Raw genomic sequence first — 18,957 nt, 5'->3', positions numbered from 1 at the left:
GACTGAATTAAGACATAATATGAACTATGCACAAATGTACTTCAAAGAAGTTAAACGAAAGGTTATTTTCTAACCCGCTCAACATTCAGAATAGCTAATGTTAACTGGATAATTAAACACAAATCCAGGCAATATTGAAATCTTTCTAAAGTTGGTGTCAAGTTTGGGCCAACTGTAAAAGAAAAAAAAAAAAACTCAAGTAATATTGCTAAAATATGGGTGAATATAAAAAAAAATCTGTGAAACTAGTTACTAAATAATAATTAATTAAAGCTGCTTTACATTTTTTACAGTATATTTTAAAATTAGTCACCAAACTCTACTCACTATCTTACTTTATACCCATAGTTTCTCACCACTGATATGTCTGGTATAGCAAGGTGGAGCATAAAAAATTGTGTCAGCTTTGGTTTAGTGGTCAGATATGCCATCACAGCATTCAAAATATTAATTCACTCTTTTTCATCACCTCTACTCGAGCACAGTTAGTGAAAGGAATGCAGTTTATCATCCCTGATGGTCTCCTTGAAAGAAGAAATAAAAACATAAGGACTGCAATGACAGCGCAAACCATGGCAAGCCTTTATTTTGAAACATCTGATGACAGATAAACTCTGCATCGCTTCAATTAAAACAATTGAGCCAGCCGCACAATATATTCAGTGACAAATGCAAGAGAAATCACTTCATTGCTCAAATTCATATGTGCACTACTGTACTTCATCTAGCCCAACAGCATACAGGTTGAATCAAATCCACAACCAGAATTGAAATATTGCAAATGTGCATATTACAGTATATGAGAATACAAATTAATCTCGGTATGCCGGTCACTAGCACACCTCTGAAAATATTGTTACCACATCAAGCAATGTAGTTTTCAAGAGTTCACACTTAGCTGATGATTGATTATAAGCAAGTTTGGCATGCTGTCCCGGGAGAGAGCCCTGAGCTCAAAAGATCCTTGAGCCCTGGGCTCCCTGCCGTTTGCAGGGTGAGAGGGGAGCCTTGAGCTCAGGTAGATCTCGACAACTCTCCCCTTGATAAGAGCTGATGACTAAAATGATTGCTATGAAGAGATATGCTGCAGGATGAGAGATTGACAGTAGTGCTAAATTTAGATTGATCAGTTCACTTGTTGTGCATGTTTTTTGGAATGTAGTAGGAAACCGGAGGACCCGGGGAAAACCCACGCGAGCAAGGGAAGAACATGCAAACTCCACACAGAAACGACAGCCGTTCTGTTAAAAGACTAGAACCAGTGACATTCTTGCTGTGAGGCAACAGTGCTAGCCACTGGGCCACCGTGCCGCCCTATGGAGGGAAAGGTGAACAGGTATGGGGTGGAAGGGGAATTCTTCAAATCGAAGATGACTGTAGTGAAAAACCCTGGCTCTTTTTAGTGGGTTAGAAATAGCCAGATTGGTGGATCATACATGCTAATGCAGAACCAGCCATGTTCAATCATAATCACGTGATCCTCTCGAAATTAGTTTATGAATAAACTTCACATACGTCAATGTGCATCTTAGAAACCCAGCAGAGTGGTCATGTTTGGTCCAAAGCTCTGGAATAATTTTATGGATGCTGAAAGATGACCAAGCAATCAAGCCATGTTAATAAAGCAATAAGCAATAACTTGAATGTACTTCAGGTTATCAGATTGATAAATCCAGAAGCAAAGTGGTGGTGACATTTACTTTTGTTAAAATTACTTATTTGTTTTTGCTAGTGTCAGGTTTTACTATTTGAAGTACAAGATAATTTAATGCATTTCTATTAAAAGACTGATGACAAGTTATTTCACTAAAGATGATAATTTAAACCTGGGCTCACCGAAAACATGTGCCTCAGCCTACATTTTTGATAACCACAAAATACATCGCACCAAAAGTTTTGTTGTTTCAGATGACAAATCTACTACAGGGTGCATTGTAAGTTTTTGAAAATCTGAAATACATCACTTAGGGCAGTGGTCCTCAACCTTTTTATCACCGCGGATCGGTCAATGCTTGACAATTTTGTTGCGGACCTGTTGGGTGGTCGGAGGTTTATAGGTTGCTAGGCAACCAATCGTTTTCTCAGTTTTATTTATGCAGAAAATTACAAAGCACTGCAGTGTTTGGCAGTTCTGTGTTTGTCTAAGATAATTAGTCTACTGAAATCTGTATATTCAGTTTAAGCTGAACGGTCAGTTCTTGTCACGTGACTCGTGGTGCATTTCTTGCGGCATTCATTCAACTGGTTCGTCTGGAAGGCGTGCTAGCCCAGCACCTCCATTGGTAATAATGAACTAGCGTGAACTCTAGAAAAAAAGCGATTTGCTAACAGCCTCTAACAGCCTCATTTGCGATCTCCAGCTGTTGATCTTCTTGCACAGACATGGTGGATTCACCTGATTTGTTGATAAATAGATAGCGTATTTATTCCTTGGCAGTTTGTGGGTCCTTCACTGGTCTTTTCCCCTTAAAAGACATCTGTTTCTCACTTATTTTGCTGCTTGTGGGTTAAATTTGGTTGCGATTTTAGATGTGAAAGCGTAAGAATATGGTCCTTTTTTAAAATAAAATATTTTTTCTAAATAAAAGATTGTTCAGACTTCGATAATAAATAAAAGGGAAATAATTAATGATTTCTTGTGCGGCCCGATACCAACTGATTCACGGACCAGAGCCGGTCCGCGGCCTGGTGGTTGAGGACCACTGACTTAGGATACAGGGCTTGTCATACAGATCATCAAGCAAACCACTGCCTAAACCCTTCTCTAAACCCATCCAAAAGGTTTTTCAAAAGCAGCTGTAAGAGAAAAGTCCACTGCGACCACATAGTTTTACCTTGATTTTGCATTACTTTTATTTCTCTTATGATTCGCTGGACTTGAACCCAAGTGTTCTGCATCACAAATACAACAGTACACAATGTGAGCTACTAAACAAACTGACCATGCTAGAAAAGTTGTCCAAATGGAGCCAAGTGAGGCAAACGTATTCCATTACAAATTATGGACATCGTTAAGATGTTTTGTGGTATTCATTTGGTGTTGTGCAAAGAACTGCATGCAAATAATCAATGAAAAATTATTCTTAAATTCGTTATTCATCAATTAAAAATTATTCATCGATGATATGTCCCTGTAAATATCATTAGTGTGAAAAAGAACAAAAGTTGTTTTGTAGCGTAGCATTCAGTTTGCTTAGAAACCGCAGTTAAATGTACGTATGTAGAAGTATTTTTGTGGTTTCACAAAAAAAGTAGGCTAAAGTAGTGGTCCCCAACCTTTTTATTACCCGTGGGGTGAGTATATGTAGATTTCTAGGCGACCATCAACCATTTTCTCAGAGGATGACAAGCTGACAAAACATTGCTGCAACTCTGATACAAGTTTTGTGGTGTGCCTGAAATCTACAAGCATGCACAAGCTGCAAACCTCCATTGAAAATGACGAACTTGTATGCGCAAAAGAAGTCATATGAAAATAAGCTGCCACCATTTGCAATCTCCAGCAGTTGTTTTTCTTGCACAGACATGCTGGATTTATGGATTTGTTGACAAATGGGTTGTGGATCCATTCCTTGGCAGTTTGTGGGTCCTTCACTGGGCCTTTTCACTAAGAAACTTTCCAAAGACATCTGTTTCTTACTCATTTTGCTGCTTATAAGTTACGTTTTGGCGCTCAAGTGATCGAAATGTAAAGGAAAGACTACGGCCGTTTTTTCCAAAATAAAAGATTTTTCAAAATAAAAGATTGTTCAGACTCAGATAATAAATAAAACAGAAATAATTAATGATTTTTTTTTTGTGTGGCCGGGTACCAGTTGATCTACAGACGGGGTTTGGGGACCACTGGGCTAAAGGCACATATTTGGATGTGGGATAATTTAGCATAATATTTTAACATAATACTTAAGACAAAAAGACTTAATTATTCCTGTTAATTGATGAATTCATGTCATCATTGCAATTTAAGAACCATCTACAGTTCATCCAACTCCAAGGCCAAGTGTTTGATTTCAACGCCAAAGGCACCAGACTAACCTGAGTCCTGTATGATCACTATAGCAAGCCAAGACTATCTGGGCCCAGAGGGTTTCAAGGGACTTTTGCTACCCTCTTTTTTGGTGCACACCCCCCTCCCCACCACACCCCAGATATTTAAGAGCGCTCAGGAAACACGAGCAATGTTTTCCTCTTTGAGTTATGTGACCTACCTGGCTTTGGGGCTTACCTGTTCAATATGTCTGAACTCTGACTACAGTCATATTTCATAGTACAGTTATGACTCCAGTTACACTAGACTGGTGACAGGAGTCGATATTGTGCGCTTCATTACTGTATAACCTAAGTTATACAATTTATGGATGACGATTCAATAATGATGTTTTGCAAAAGAGCGTCTCTACCTTTAATCCCTTAAGATGCTTATGATTGCAGTGTTTGCTCACTAAGACAAAGAGAAGCTCGGAGCGAGGCTTATTGGGAACTTAACGCATCATCAACTCAGACTGGCTTCAAATGTGTCTCATCATGCATGTCTACTGAGAAGCGAGAACAAGTACACATGACAAATTCCAACATTGCATAATACTTCTGTGACTCTTCAAACTGTTTGGATGTTCTTTCCATTAGTGGAGGATTTTTTTTCTTCAATTTTTCCGAGCAAGCTGCCATTTTATGTAGGACGCTTGAATCATTTATTGATTGTCAAATGGGATTCTGGATCAGTGATAAAAACCACTGCCTTCCATCAACCGGTTCAATACGAGGTCACCTTTATGACACTACGAAGCGAGGTGAATAGCATAATGACTCTGACTACGTGGCTTAGTAATTTCAACTGGCAACACCAGCTGAGTACTGTTTCAATGAACTCGCAGATCTGTCAAGCTCCTTCCAGAAAACAAGTTTGAACAAGCAACAAGATGCAGATTCTTCAGGGAAAAGAGTTTGGCTCGACTGCATGCCAAGAGAGACTTCAAGGAGTGGCAACATTTTGTGTTCAGACTATCACAGCCATACGCAAGAATACAGTGCAGGTATGTAATGTATAGCACAAGCTCTCCACTGTTGTTTATTAGATATCAGGTAAGTGAAGTCCTTTCAAAAAATGACAATGCTGGCAAGCTTAATGTCTGGTGTGTGTCACACACTTGGCGATGACCTTTAAACTTGCCTGATATTCTGACAATTTTGGCACAGCAAGAAAGACAGTGGAAGGGATCGCACCCTTGTTTTGAAGTGCTATAATACAATTACAGCTGCTCAGGTTGCACAAGCAAATTAATTGCGCAGACTAAGCAGTGCATTAGTTGCACAATAAGAAGGATTCAATAGAACACTGTAAAACCCAAAGTTAAGATAACTCAAACCATTTGAGGAAACCGATTGCAACAAACCATATAAGTTCAAAAACAAATGCTAATGAGTACTGTAAACTTAATCCATTTGAGTAAATGAAGCAATTTGAACACAGTAAAACCGCATAAATGAAGAGAACTCAAACCAACTGAGTCCTGTAAAACAAAATAAGTTAGGGAAACTAAAACCGTTTGAGGAAAACGATTGCCACAAACCATTTGAGTTAAAAAGCTAATATATATGAGTACTGTGAACTTGCTCCATTTAAGTTGAAGTAATAGAGTATTTAACTAACTCATTACCTTTAACACTGAGTTCAAAACTCTTTTCAAATGAGTAGAATTAAAGTTCAGTACATTTTAAGTTAACTACACTCATTTCATTTGATAAAGCAGGGTTTTACAGCGAAGAATCCTTTTTGGTTTTCCCCCAAAATCTCAGTGAACAGTTCTTTAAAGAGTTATTGTCTTTGTATTGTAAGAAGCACAATAAATCGAAAGTTTTTAAATGCACTTTAAAGAATTTGTTCACCTAAAAGTCAAAATACTGTTATTAATTACTCATTGGGGGCACGCTTGGTAAGTACACAGCAAAATATGGGGACCCAAAACAACTCTATGGGTGTTAATTTCAACACTTTGAAAGTGTCTCATGGGGTCCACTCAAAACAGAGTTAAATCAACACTTTCAAAAGGGTTGGCACATTGACACCGAAGTAAGGGTTAATTTTAACTCAGGGCAGAGTTAAAAAATGTAACTATATTTAACACCGCCTGGTGTAATATATTGTTATTTTATTCAACTCTCTTGAGTGTAAATATGGTAAAAAGGTCAAATAGACTGTAAATTACAAAATAAAAAACATTTTATTTGAAAACATTCACCACTTCAACAATTCATTCAGTTTTTAAAATGCAACAATGTCAAATATGCTTTAAATGTTTTATTAGTACAGATAGTATCAACAAAATATGTATGACCAGTGCTCAAAAAGGCTGTTTCAGTCCTTTGGTCCAAACTTGATGTGTTATCAGAGCAATTTGAAAGTTCAATATAGCGTCACTCATAGTTTACTTCTGAACTCATAGTTTTCTTGTGAAATTACATTTTAAACAACTTGGCGTGCAAATCTTTCACTTCGGGTGTTTCCTTGGTCCTCCATATCAAACACAGCAGTTTAAATGAAGGTATAAATGCTGTAAACTTGTGTGAAAACAAACTGGAGCTAGGAAATCTCATCAAGCATGTCCTGTGAATGAAGTGCTTCCCAGCCACAGGATGACCTTTTTATCCATGACGATGTAGTAGCTGCTGATCGCTCGTCTGGTGGTTCCTGATGCACGGATATAGGGTGAAGCTCATCTAAGAACTCTTCAAGACTCCAGCATGACTAAGAAAAATGTTTGAAAACAAATTGCAATCAAATTCTATGATATATTTAAAAGAACATTTAAAGTAAATAAAACATTCAAGAAATCTAAACTCACCTTTTGAAAATCTTTATGATGATCCACAACTTGACTCTCCCAGCTGGTTGAGGTGACAGGATATGGAAAAGTAGAAAAAACACATATATCACTGTTGGATCTCCAAAAACAATTAGGTTAACCACTATGACTAGAACTGGAAAAACAGGCAGCTGTCTGTCCAGAATCCTGAATTTAACACAACACTTGGAGCAAAATTTAGAGGAGCTTAAAATCTTTTATATCATTTAGTGATGCTGACTTCCACAAAATATTGGCCACAGTGTAAAAAATATTCATAAACTTCATAAACAACAGTTTTCTGTAAGCGTGTGCGTGCGTGCATGTTTCTTTACCAGATTCAACTTCTTAGGCCCTTTCAGGTCCAGTATTGACGCCACCTTTCCTGGAGTCTAGCAGATGTTTCAGGTCCAAATATAATCTAAAATATTAGGATAAGCAGAAGAGGAAAAGTGCAAAGCAAAGAGCAAAACATTATTTAAGTAACAGTTCACCCACAATACAAAACTTATCACCTTCATGTCATTCGTTATTCTTTAATGCTCTAATACCCTCTCAGCTTGTGAAACAAATACAGAACTTTATCAAATATACCTTCATTATTATCACCACATATGACCAAGAAGGTGTGCTTGGTCATTCCACCAACTATGGAAATACACCATCCGTGTCTAATCAGCCACCGTCACAGGGTCTTGTGTTATTATATAGAGAACTGTGGCTGTTAAAAAACAACAAAAAATTAGTATTTAACACATATGCATAACCTTCAGATAAAAAAGAGAGATGAACATCACAAAGTATGCCTCACACTTTTTCAGATATCTTTTGATTCAGATGTTGATTATGGATAATAAATCTACAAATCAAACCTTTATCAACATTAGGCTGCTCAAATATGAATCAGTTGATTAATTTTACAGACAGGTGGCTGTTTACAACGCACTAAATTGTCTTTAATAAAAAGGAAATGTTGTGTACAGTACATGCTAAGTTTAGCCTATAGTTTTAAGCACAATATCATGCAAGAGAAAAAGCTTGACTAAGATGTTCCTGACTACAGAAATAGCCTAACTTACTAACGTCAGACATCCCGAGTTGGGAAAAGTAATTTTCGGGGGATACAGAGTTGATTTGCGGGAGGTAGCGGGAGAGATGAGAACCTGAAGAGCAATGAGATGAGTTGCGCGCGACGTACCTGAAGAGCGGTGGGGGTGACGCGCGCGCGACGTACCTGAAGAGCTGGGAGGGATGCGGTGGAGAGGGGTGTGCAAAGTGTTTAATGACCGGGCGGGAGATTATCATTCATTTGCGGGCATCTACTTGGGCATCTGGGAGTCTCTGTGCATTTGCGGGATAACGTTAACGTTAGTCCCGCAACTTCCGGGAGACTTCTGTAACCTTAAATGTCTGAGAAAGTGCAAACGCGGTCATTTAAAGACATTAATGTTAACATTCCGACTTTAATGGTTGTCAACGCTTAATATAATTCAAGCGTACGTTATCACGCGAGTCTATGAACTAACTTAACGGTATATGGACGGCCACGAATGAACCAGTTTAAAAGGGCCGCGGTGTTTAAAATAACCAAATTAACGTACACGAATAACAAACAATCATGTTTTAGTCAGGAAGCCTTTTACAAGTAAGCATATGTTCATTTACTCACCAGATATGTTTTAGAAACTCTCCAGAGCGTATGGAAACCGTCCTGTGTTGCCGTTAGCATCCGGGCAGAGTAACTTAGGCTAGGCTGCTCCGGGGATTCCCTCGCTAGTTTGCTTCGAATTAAAGGAGAAGTGTCGATTTTATTTTACAGATGGGTAACAACGCACACAATGGCATTAAGCGTGACAGAAATGTGTTGAACATGTACATTTGATATTTTTATGCACTATGTATGCGTGAGCATATATAAAAACATTCTTGAAAAGAAGTGAATAGTAATACAGTTAAGCTAGATACACAAACAACCATGAATGAACCGCAGAAGATTAAAATTGTCACTCCATTCTAAAGTTATTAACTTAACAATATGTTTACAACTGTATTTCCTTAAAGAAAGTCAGTAAAATACCAACATTTAGGTAGTTTGACTCACCAGTTGCTGTTCTAAACCTCAGATGGAAAATGGCGTCTGGAAAATTCTTCAGTGACTGGGGCTGCATGAATTCCCGGATGTTGGAAATAACACCACCAAGTGTTGAAAAGATAACTCCTTGATTTCGCACTGAATAAAATCAATTCTAACTCTTATTATATTCATTTATCAAAATCTAACTCTTTAACGTCAACACTTTACTCTGAAATGCTTCAACCCCGAGAATTTAACTCAGATGAATTTGCTGTGTAGTTAGCACGATTGCCTCACACCAATAAGGTTGCTGATTTGAGTCCCCGTTGGACCAGGAGAGTTTCTGTGTGGCGTTTGCATGTACTCCTCGTGTTTGTGTGGGTTTCACACACAGTCCAAAGACAAGCCTTATAGGTGAATTGGATAAACAAATTGGCTATAGTGTCTAAACGTAAGATTGTTTGAGTAGGGGTGTTCGGTTCCAGGTTTTTTGAAGTTGACTCTGATTCTCGACTCCTAATTTTGGAGTCGACTCCAGAATCAATTTCATTTGCCTTCACTTAAAATAGCACAAGTGATAAACAAGCTGTATCATATCGCGCTGAATACATCATGCAGTTCTCATGTGGTGAGACAAATTCAACAGTTTAAATCATTCATTTATTCGTTTTCCTTTTATCTTAGTCCCTTTATTTATCTGGGGACGCCACAGCGGAATGAACCACCAACTTATCCAGCACGTGTTTTACGCAGCGGATGCTCTTCCAGCTGCAACCAATCACTGAGAAAGCAGTTTAAATCATTTGCAGTCAAAATAAAATAATTATCAGCCTATACTTTTTGAATTTAGAAATCTACATTGCAAACTTGGAGACAGAAATTTAAAACATCAATTTATTATCGAAATATTCAATGAAAAGATGTGTAGCAGTTCATTAACAAATAAAAACACTCCAATTGAACCCAAACAGTTTAAATAAAAACTGTAAAATAGCCTTAATATCTTCTTAATATAGCTAAATATTTGATACTTGAATACAGAGTACCAAGTGAACGAAATAATCTGGTGTAGCGAACAGTCAGCGGTTTTGTTTTAAAGACAACAGACGCTCCAACCGATCAACAAACAATATAGCTAGATTTTCAATTTGATTTAATGACCAGTTAAATATTTATTAAGTGTGTCCAGGGCCAAAAAATAAATAAATAAATAAAAATGACATGTGTTGTCAGATTTTGTGAATAAATAAATCTTTGCTTCTTTTGTCATTATGATTAGTGTTTTTTAATTAATTAATTAATTAATTAATTTGTAAAATATGCCTAAGCATAGGTTAAAAATTTTACATGAGCATAGCAATAACCAAGACCATCTTAATTTTACCTGCAGTGCTAGTAAAACGTCAATCTGCTCCAAATTTACACACATATGCTATATTCAATTTATAACACAGCAATCTTGACATTGCAGGCAGATCATCTGTAAAAGTAAACTTCCAAAAGGTCTGTTTCATAAAAGTGAAAGCAAACTTCATCCTGCAGCACTATTTATAATAGCCTAGAGTGCTTGTGGTAGCAAATTTCAAAAGCGAAAGCGTAAAACATTCATTCTTTAATTCATTTTCTTGTCGGCTTAGTCCCTTTATTAATCTGGGGTTGCAACAGCGGAATGAACCGCCAACTTATCCAGCAAGTTTTTATGCAGCGGATGCCCTTCCAACCGCAACCCATCTCTGGGAAACATCCACACATACACACACACACACTCATACACTATGGACAATTTAGCCTACCCAATTTACCTGTACCGCATGTCTTTGGACAGTGGGGGAAACCGGAGCACCCGGAGGAAACCCACGCGAATGCAGGGAGAACATGCAAACTCCACACAGAAACGCCAACTGAGCCGAGGATCGAACCAGCGACCTTCTTGCTGTGAGGCGAACGTGCTACCCACTGCGCCACTGCGTCGCCCAGCGTAAAACAAGTGTTCATCAAGCTCATTATAAGCATTGTACCAGTAGCATGTAACTGCTTCATTCAGGAGGATTTTAAAAAAAAAGACTCGACTCTGGGAGTCAATTCATGTCCTGCTGTCGATTTCGGTACTAGGTTTTTCGGTACTAGGTACTATGTTTGAGCATTTCCCATCACTCAGGGTTGTACTCTCAGTGCTGGGTTGTGGCTAGAAGGGCATCTGCTCCTTAAAACAATTAAATCCCCTGATAAAGCGGGGAATAAGCTGAAGGAAGGGGATTAATTACTCGCACTCATATTGTTCTAATCCCCAAAGAAAGTTTGTTCATCTTTGAAACACAAATTAGGATATTTTAGATAAAATCCGAGAGCTCTCTCATTCCCCAACCGACAGCAACTAGCACAAGATATTCAAAGAAAGGAACCAAAAAAATTGCAAAAACATTCCGGGGCAGGAATGGGTCAGTGTGCGCTTTTACTAGAGGTAGTACGACATATTGCCATGAGAGTCAGCAGCACATCACACAGTCGTATTGCACATGTCCTATTGCCTGGACTACTGTAAATGTACATCCTGACTAGATGCGGATAAACAACGTTTTTTACAGTTTTTTTGGCACACAAAAGTGTTCTTGTAGCTTCGCATGATTACAGTTGAACTACTCACATGATATGTTTTTAGTTCCTTTTCTGGGCTTTAAACATCTCATGGCTTTTGCTGTCTATGGAGAATAAGAGAGCTCTAAGATTTCATTAAAATATCCTTTAATAATTTCGTTCCGATGATGAACCATGAAGATCTCGCGGGGTTGAACAACATGAGGGCATCAATTAATCATAGGAGGATGTTAATTTTTGGGTGAACTAATCATTTAAATCTTTTATAAATGATCAATGCCATACAGAAGAGTTTTTTTAATGAATGTAAACCATTGTGCTATAGAAGACCTCAACAAATAATTTATCTTATCTATCTTTATCAGACTTTTTTTCATCAGGATTTCTTAGAAAGATACTGCATGAAGTCATCATGATGGCCCTGGTCTGGACGATCTGTGCACCTGGCAATAGTGCAAGTTTAAGCAAACAGATGTGGGAAGCAAGTTCATATTTCTCATGCAAAGGAAAATAAGATTGTTTCCCTCTACCCCTATTCCAAGTGGCGCATTCCCCTTTCCCAGGGTTGCCTCATGTTGCTTGTTGCTGTCCCCCACTATTATTGTTTGGACAGCTTGAAGCTTCTTCAAAAATGGAAAGTTGATATTTAGAGTGAAACCTTCGAATTGACCATTTGCTGGAACAGTCTGATCTTCAGTTCGAGAGAGAAAGAGTTTGTATTTAAACTTCATAAAAATAATTACAACTATGTATAACAACTTAATAATGAAATTAAATATAAGAATAAACACTTTTTTATTGACAATCACATTGTTATTGAATTGCACTTTTACTCTACACTACCTGATAAAAGTCTTGTCGCCTATCCAAGTTTTAGGAACAACAAATAATAACAATGTCTTCAAGTTGATCATTTGGTGTCAGAATTGGCTTATGTGACAGAATTGGATTATGTGAAAGGCAAAAGCCTCTAGATTACGCTTATTTTAGCAAAATAAAATATGATCATGCCTTGATTTTTAATGATGTAATTAGAACAGTAAGGACTGACTTTGATTAGACAAATTTCTAATCACTTGTCAATGTCTAAGTCACTTAACAGAAATATTGTAGAATATAAACTCATGGTGCAGTGGAAAAAAAATTAACATTGTTTATGACTCCCATGAGCTTGGACCACGGCATCCATACATCTCTGCAATACTCAAATAACATTAATAAAGTCATGTGGAATGTCAATCTGCAGTATTTGTGATGATTGGGATGCATTTCAACAGATGATTCATCAGAAAAATCTACCTTCTATCACTTTTCTAAACGGTCAACTTGAAATCAAGTTATTATTTGTCTTATCGACAACAAGACTTTTGTCAGGTAGTGTATGTTAATATCTTTGGCTGCCAAATCAAATTTATTTTATCCTCTCAAGCCATAAAGATGTGTGCAAAAAGGGCTGAGGGCACATTGTTTGTAATTTTGACTGTTCAATCCAAACACTGCTGAAAAAATTCTGCCAGCAGGGGTGCTTTTTACACCGTGACTTTCCATTAAAATAGGCATCCTGAGATTCCTGTATTTTGCTTCATTCCAGTGCCCACTAATCCAAAACTATATTCCAAGTGAGGGGCCTGTAATGTTACGACTTTCCCCTTTGCATGCTCAGGTTAGCTGAGTATCAACGCTTCATGAAGCTCTACTGGCTGCCTCTACAGTTCAGCGCTGGGTCAGAGGAGACTGTGTACATGTCCTTTCTCTTCAGAAAAACACAGCTGGGCAGCCTATGCTGATGTCAGATGGAGAAACAAGGAGAGAGATGTTAATTAAATAACTCTTTTTGCACTGGCTGACTAGCGTGGAATTAAATATTGGGGGAAGATCACTTTCTACCCATCATTTCTAAGAACACTCTTAAAAACAAAGGTGCGAGTTTTGCCATGGAAGGACCTGTTTTGGTTCCCTAAAAAACATTTCATAATCTGATGAGCATTGTGTTGATCTGAAAAATAGTTTTCTATATTAAAGAAATCTTTATGGAATAGAAAGTTTCTTTTGATCTTAATGGTTCTTCAAAAAACAATAGATGCCAATCTTTATGGGTTAAAGTTAGCATTAGGAGTATGAAAAACAACATGATAAAATCTCATTCTGAGTTTTGTCTTCCATTATAATAGGGATGGAACATAGACAAATAAGTACAGTATAAAGTACAGACAAAATCACCTATGCCACAGCCATATCATCCTGCAGCCCAAGACCTTTTACTCACTGAAGCTAAGCAGGGCTCAGCATGGTCAGTACCTGGATGGGAGACCAGGTTGCTGTTGAAAGTGGTGTTAGTGAGGCCAGCAGGAGTCCCAATGCCTCAGTAAAGTGAAGGGGATACTATACAGTCAGTAAGCGTTGTCTTTCACATGAGACGTTAAACCTAGACTCTCTGTGGTCATTAAAAATCCCATGGCACTTCTAGAGTAGGGGTGTAACCCTGGTATCCTGGCCAAATTCCCTCCATCGGCCCTCACTCATGATGGCCTCCCAATCATCCCCATCCACCGAATTGGCTCTATCCCTGTTTTTCACTCCACCTATAGCTGGTGTGTCATGTGGCTGCTCATGATTACGTGATACTCATGATTTTGAAGCACTTTGGGTGTATGGCCATACACGATACAGTAAATGACTATATAAACACATTCCAGTCCATTCCATTGTAGTGCTATATATTATCAAGGCTGAAAAAAATAAAAAAAATAACAACAACAGGCAAACACAACAGGTAAATGTTAACATTAACTTTCTGTATGTTTATGTCTCATAATGTCTTGTCGCGCCTGTGTTTTATATGGCATGCATTTGCCCAATCAATGTACACTTATGTCACTGTTGTTCTTTTTTTGCTGGATTAGATCTTGCTCTAAAATGTGGGTATTGCTCTCGCCTCACAGCGTTTGCATGTTCTCCCCACATTCGTGTTGGATTCCTCTGGGTGCTCTGGTTTCCCCCTCAAGTCCAAAGGCATGCGCTATAGGTGAATTGGGTAGGCTGAATTGCCCATAGTGTATTTGTGTGATTGAGAATGTACGGGTGTTTTCCAGTGATGGGTTGCTGCTGAAAGGGCATCCGCTGCTTAAAACATATGCTGGATAAGTTGGTGGTTCATTCCGCTGTGGCGACCCCAGATTAATAAAGGGACTAAGCCGAAAAGAAAATGAATGAATGAAGAACTTATTTCCTAGAATTAAAACTGTTCTCAGTTCCTGTGAATCCATCAAAAACTGAATAGTTCTGTTCTAAAAACTGTAAAAGAGCCTCATTTATTTAAGAGTGTAGAGCACCATGTGAACAAAAACTATGTTTTATTAAAGAACACTGTTGCCAACTATTTTCAATGAAAAGGCTAAGCTCTGCCCAAAAAGTCACTAAACATCACTAGATTATGTCATACGTCAATTAGCATATTACTGACATCATCATATCCAACTGTTTCTGTTTGTTTAACAGCGTATGGTTAATAAAGGGGTATTTATATTTGCACTTCACTTTATGTCTGCATGTCAATTTAACTAAATTTATTGCTATTTGAATGCAGTATAGACATGTAGTGAATTTGCAGTAATCTCTCAGATGTAATAAACTCAAACTCAAGTTCTGAAACTGTCACTAAAATAAATATTGTTCAAATTAAATTGTTTAATTTAAAACAAAGGAGAAGCAGATCAGTTTGACTGTACAAGGGAAATTTCCTTTGCTTGTGAGTGCTCTGAGGCATGGAAGGGGAGGAGCTGACGGTGTCACCTGCAGCTCGTTGAGAAGAGAAGGATTGGTACAGTACGGACGCATGAAAGTGTATAAAAATGTCCAGTAACACCAAAAAAAGTTGCTAGATTTGTCGCTAGTTGCTTTTTTGATAATTTGTCGCTATGGGGTTCTAAAATGTCACTAAATATAGCAACAAAGTGGCTAAGTTCATTCATTAATTTTCCTTTCAGTTTAGTCCCTTTATTAATCAGGCGTCGCTACAGTAGAATGAAACGCCAACTTATCCAGCACATGTTTTACATTTACATTTAGTCATTTAGCAGACGCTTTTATCCAAAGTGACTTACAAATGAGGACAAGGAAGCAATTTACACAACTATAAGAGCAACAATGAATAAGTGCTGTAGACAAGTTTCAGGTGTGTAAAGTCTAAGAAGGAAATCGTTAGTAATGTATTTTTTTTTTTTAGTACAGTTAGTGGTATAGCCAGAGAGGCAATTGCAGATTAGGAAGTGAAGTGGAGACTAAATAGTTGAGTTTTTAGTCGTTTCTTGAAGACAGCAAGTGAGTCTGCCGTTCTGATGCAGTTAGGGAGTTCATTCCACCAACTGGGCAGATTGAATGCGAGAGTTCGGGAAAGTGATTTCTTCCCTCTTTGGGATGGAACGACGGCAACGTTCATTCACTGAAAGCAAGTTTCTGGAGGGCACATGAATCTGCAGAAGTGAGAGCAGATAAGAAGGAGCAAAGCCAGAGATGTCTTTGTAGGCAAACATCAGAGCTTTGAATTTGATGCGAGCAGCAACTCATCCATTGTTTTATGCAACGGAGGCCCTTCCAGCCACAACCCATCACTGGGAAACATCCATACACTCTTGCATTCACACTCATACACTGTGGCCAATTTAGTTTATTCAATTCACCTGTACCACATGTCTTTGGACTGTGGGAGAAACCGGAGCACCAGGAAGAAATCCACACGAAAATGGGGAGAACATGCAATCTCCATACAGAAATGCTAACTGACTCAGCCAGGGCTCGAATCAGTAAATTTCTAGCTGTGAGGCAATTATGCTATCCACTGCACCACCATGATGGCTAAGTTGGTAACACTGTCAAAGAAAACACTGCTTACTGTATGTCCAGTTCCATTGATTGTTATAGTCTGTGTGAAGTGAAAATTTATAATGTTTATTACATTTATTTTGCAAGTGCACATTGTTTTTCTTTAGGTGAACAATTAATATGTGCAAGTATATCTAGGCGATCCTTGGTGGCGATCCTTCTCTGTTGATGTCAATTTGACAACTTCAGCCATAATATTCTTACTCACACCCCACTTACGATTAGTTTGCTATGAGGGAACGATGTGCAAAAAAGTAAGCCCTTCCTCTATTTAATATTTAATTTCAGTTAGTCAAGTACATCAGCATACCGAAATAAAAGCCTCAGAAACTTCTGGTTCATGCAGACATTAAGCTAATCTTAACATAAATAAGAATAGAATCTGCTAAATATTCTGTAACTACAGTGAAGAGAATAATATCTAACTGTATTTTCCATCACAACCATGTAGTGAGCATCTCTGCTCAGGCTACATCCTAGAAAGAGACCTCAACGGCAGCCAGTACAGACCTGTTCTACAGAAATATACCTTCATCTTATGTCATGTAAGTGTAACACTGTGCTGGAATGTCTGCTGGGGTCCTGGGGGCCACTATCCCATTCAGCAAACAATCACTGCCAGCTAATAAAGGAGGTATTTGTGTGATATGTCAGCGGTTTGTGTGAGGCTCAGATGGAATGAGATGGTGTGTGGAGATAGCATTCACAGCCTCTCCAGGAGGGGAAACATATACTATTATTACCAGAAGCCATTGTCACAGCGAGCTCTTTGAAATAAAACGTGGCACAGTACTGTCAGCTGATACTTGTGCGATCAAAACCCATAATAATTCGCAGCTCCTCAGGAACATTGATCTCCAGTTACTGCAGGATTGGCTAAAAAAAACTATTCATAGTGACCTTGTTTGGAGGTGAGAGAGGAACTTTTCTGGTTACAGAGGTTGATATTAATATATTAATTATCAATTGTTTTTTATTACAATTCATCTTCATTCCTGTAGCGCTTTTTAGAATGTAGATTGTGCCAAAGCAGCTTAGCATACTGTAGATGAAGTTCTAGTAAATTGAAATGGCAGCAGTCCAGTTTTCACAGTTGAAGTTCAGTTTGGTTCAGTGTAATGTAAATGCCACCGCTGAAAGACGAAACAGTAAATACTGAAGAGCAACTCCACTGATGCACAGCTCTACAAGTCCCAAACCAAGCAAGCCAGTGGCAACAGTGGCAAGAGACAAACTTCACCAATTGATGAAAGTGAAGGAAAAAACCCTTAAGAAAGGCTTATATTGGAATAGTACAGCACACTTTGATGGTTCCCTTTAGACTAGTGATGCCCAAACTAGGGCCTGCAGGCCAAAGGTAACCTTTGATTTGGCCCACCATCCCATTAAAAACAAAAACAAAGTTGAATTAAATGTTTCAATTAAATGTTGTGAATTAATTGGATCTTTAAAGAGTCATGAAACCCTTAAGCACATTTTTAAATGTTGACATATACAGTTTATATGTGTTGCACATCGTAACTTTGCAGTAGTGTTGAACAGAGTAGTCGACTTTAATGCTCTGCTGTGACGTTTTTTGATTGACATTGACTAGCCGTACTGCATAGATCACGTGGTTTGACCTGAACTACATGGCAGCTTTACACACGAAGGTGGTTCATTGAATGAAACTGCCCTCAGATTATTTAAAGTAATTTTTAAAGATTTATTTTTTAAGTCTCTGACAGTGTAATAGGGCTTAACGTTAGGCTGAAAGCCTTTGTCTTTCAACCATTATGTTGTTAATAATAATAATAATTTGTTACATTTAAACAGCGTGTTTCTAGAAACTTAAAGCACTTTACACAATGGGGGGAATCTCCTCGTCCACCACTAGTGTGTAGCATCCACCTGGATATGGCGATGACAGCCATATTGTGCCAGACCGCACGCCACACACTAGTTGATTGGTGAAGAGGAAACAGATTGATGAAGCTAATTATGATGTGGGGATGGTTGGGAGGCCATGATGGACAGAGACTTGTGGGCAAATTTGGCCAGGATGCCGATAGCAAATAAATCGATAGCAAATAAAAAAAATCTATTTCCATTTTTTTTTATTAATCTATAACAATACTGTAATGAACAAATCATTTAATTAAGTGAGTTTCTGAAGACAAATAACAGAAAATGCTACAAATATCCTGAATCTATCCTGCAGACCCCTCAGAAAAAGAGAAAACTCATGAATGAGATTGACAAATGGCACCTGATTCTGACTTTAGTTACACAAACATTTATGAGAAGAAATGCTTTGCTCTGTCATTTGTCTGTCATTGAGACTTTGGGCTAGTCTACACATGATTAAAAAACCTGTATGTAAATCTCCAAAACACTGATACACATAAGGTGTTTTACTTTCATTTCCCTGTAGTGTGTCCTGAAGCTACAGACTTATTAAAGTCATTTATCATCCCAACCAGCCAAAGACGGCAAAGGTGTTGGTGGCTTTAAGATTGCCCTAAAATACAATGCGGTTTTGAACAATCACTTTTATTCCACAAGCAACCAGCACAGACCTTTGTT

General features: G+C 38.1%; 2 long non-coding RNA genes across 4 annotated transcripts in view; both read right to left on the bottom strand.

The window, feature by feature from the left end:
* The window catches only part of LOC141376616 (uncharacterized), a 131,628-nt gene that overhangs the window by 53,727 nt on the left and 58,944 nt on the right, over positions 1 to 18,957 (bottom strand). The gene's annotated exons all lie outside the window — the stretch shown is intronic.
* LOC147841809 (uncharacterized) lies at positions 880 to 9,083 on the bottom strand. 2 transcript variants are annotated; one of them, XR_015502660.2, is made up of 6 exons: positions 8,944 to 9,083; positions 8,512 to 8,623; positions 7,437 to 7,563; positions 7,178 to 7,263; positions 6,843 to 6,885; positions 6,203 to 6,745 (listed from the first exon to the last, which is right to left on the bottom strand). It is a non-coding gene; the product is annotated as an uncharacterized LOC147841809 (long non-coding RNA). The 2 variants fall into 2 exon arrangements; XR_015944901.1 differs by lacking the exons at positions 8,512 to 8,623; positions 8,944 to 9,083 and adding an exon at positions 880 to 1,069 and having other exon boundaries at positions 5,942 to 6,745; positions 7,437 to 8,473.

The sequence above is a fragment of the Danio rerio genome, chromosome 11 (genome assembly GCF_052040795.2).
Source record: "Danio rerio strain M-AB ecotype USA chromosome 11, GRCz13ab, whole genome shotgun sequence".
NCBI lineage: Eukaryota > Metazoa > Chordata > Actinopteri > Cypriniformes > Danionidae > Danio > Danio rerio.
The sequence above is the reverse complement of the archived record's forward strand: the minus strand, read 5'-3'. Positions and strand labels throughout refer to the sequence as shown.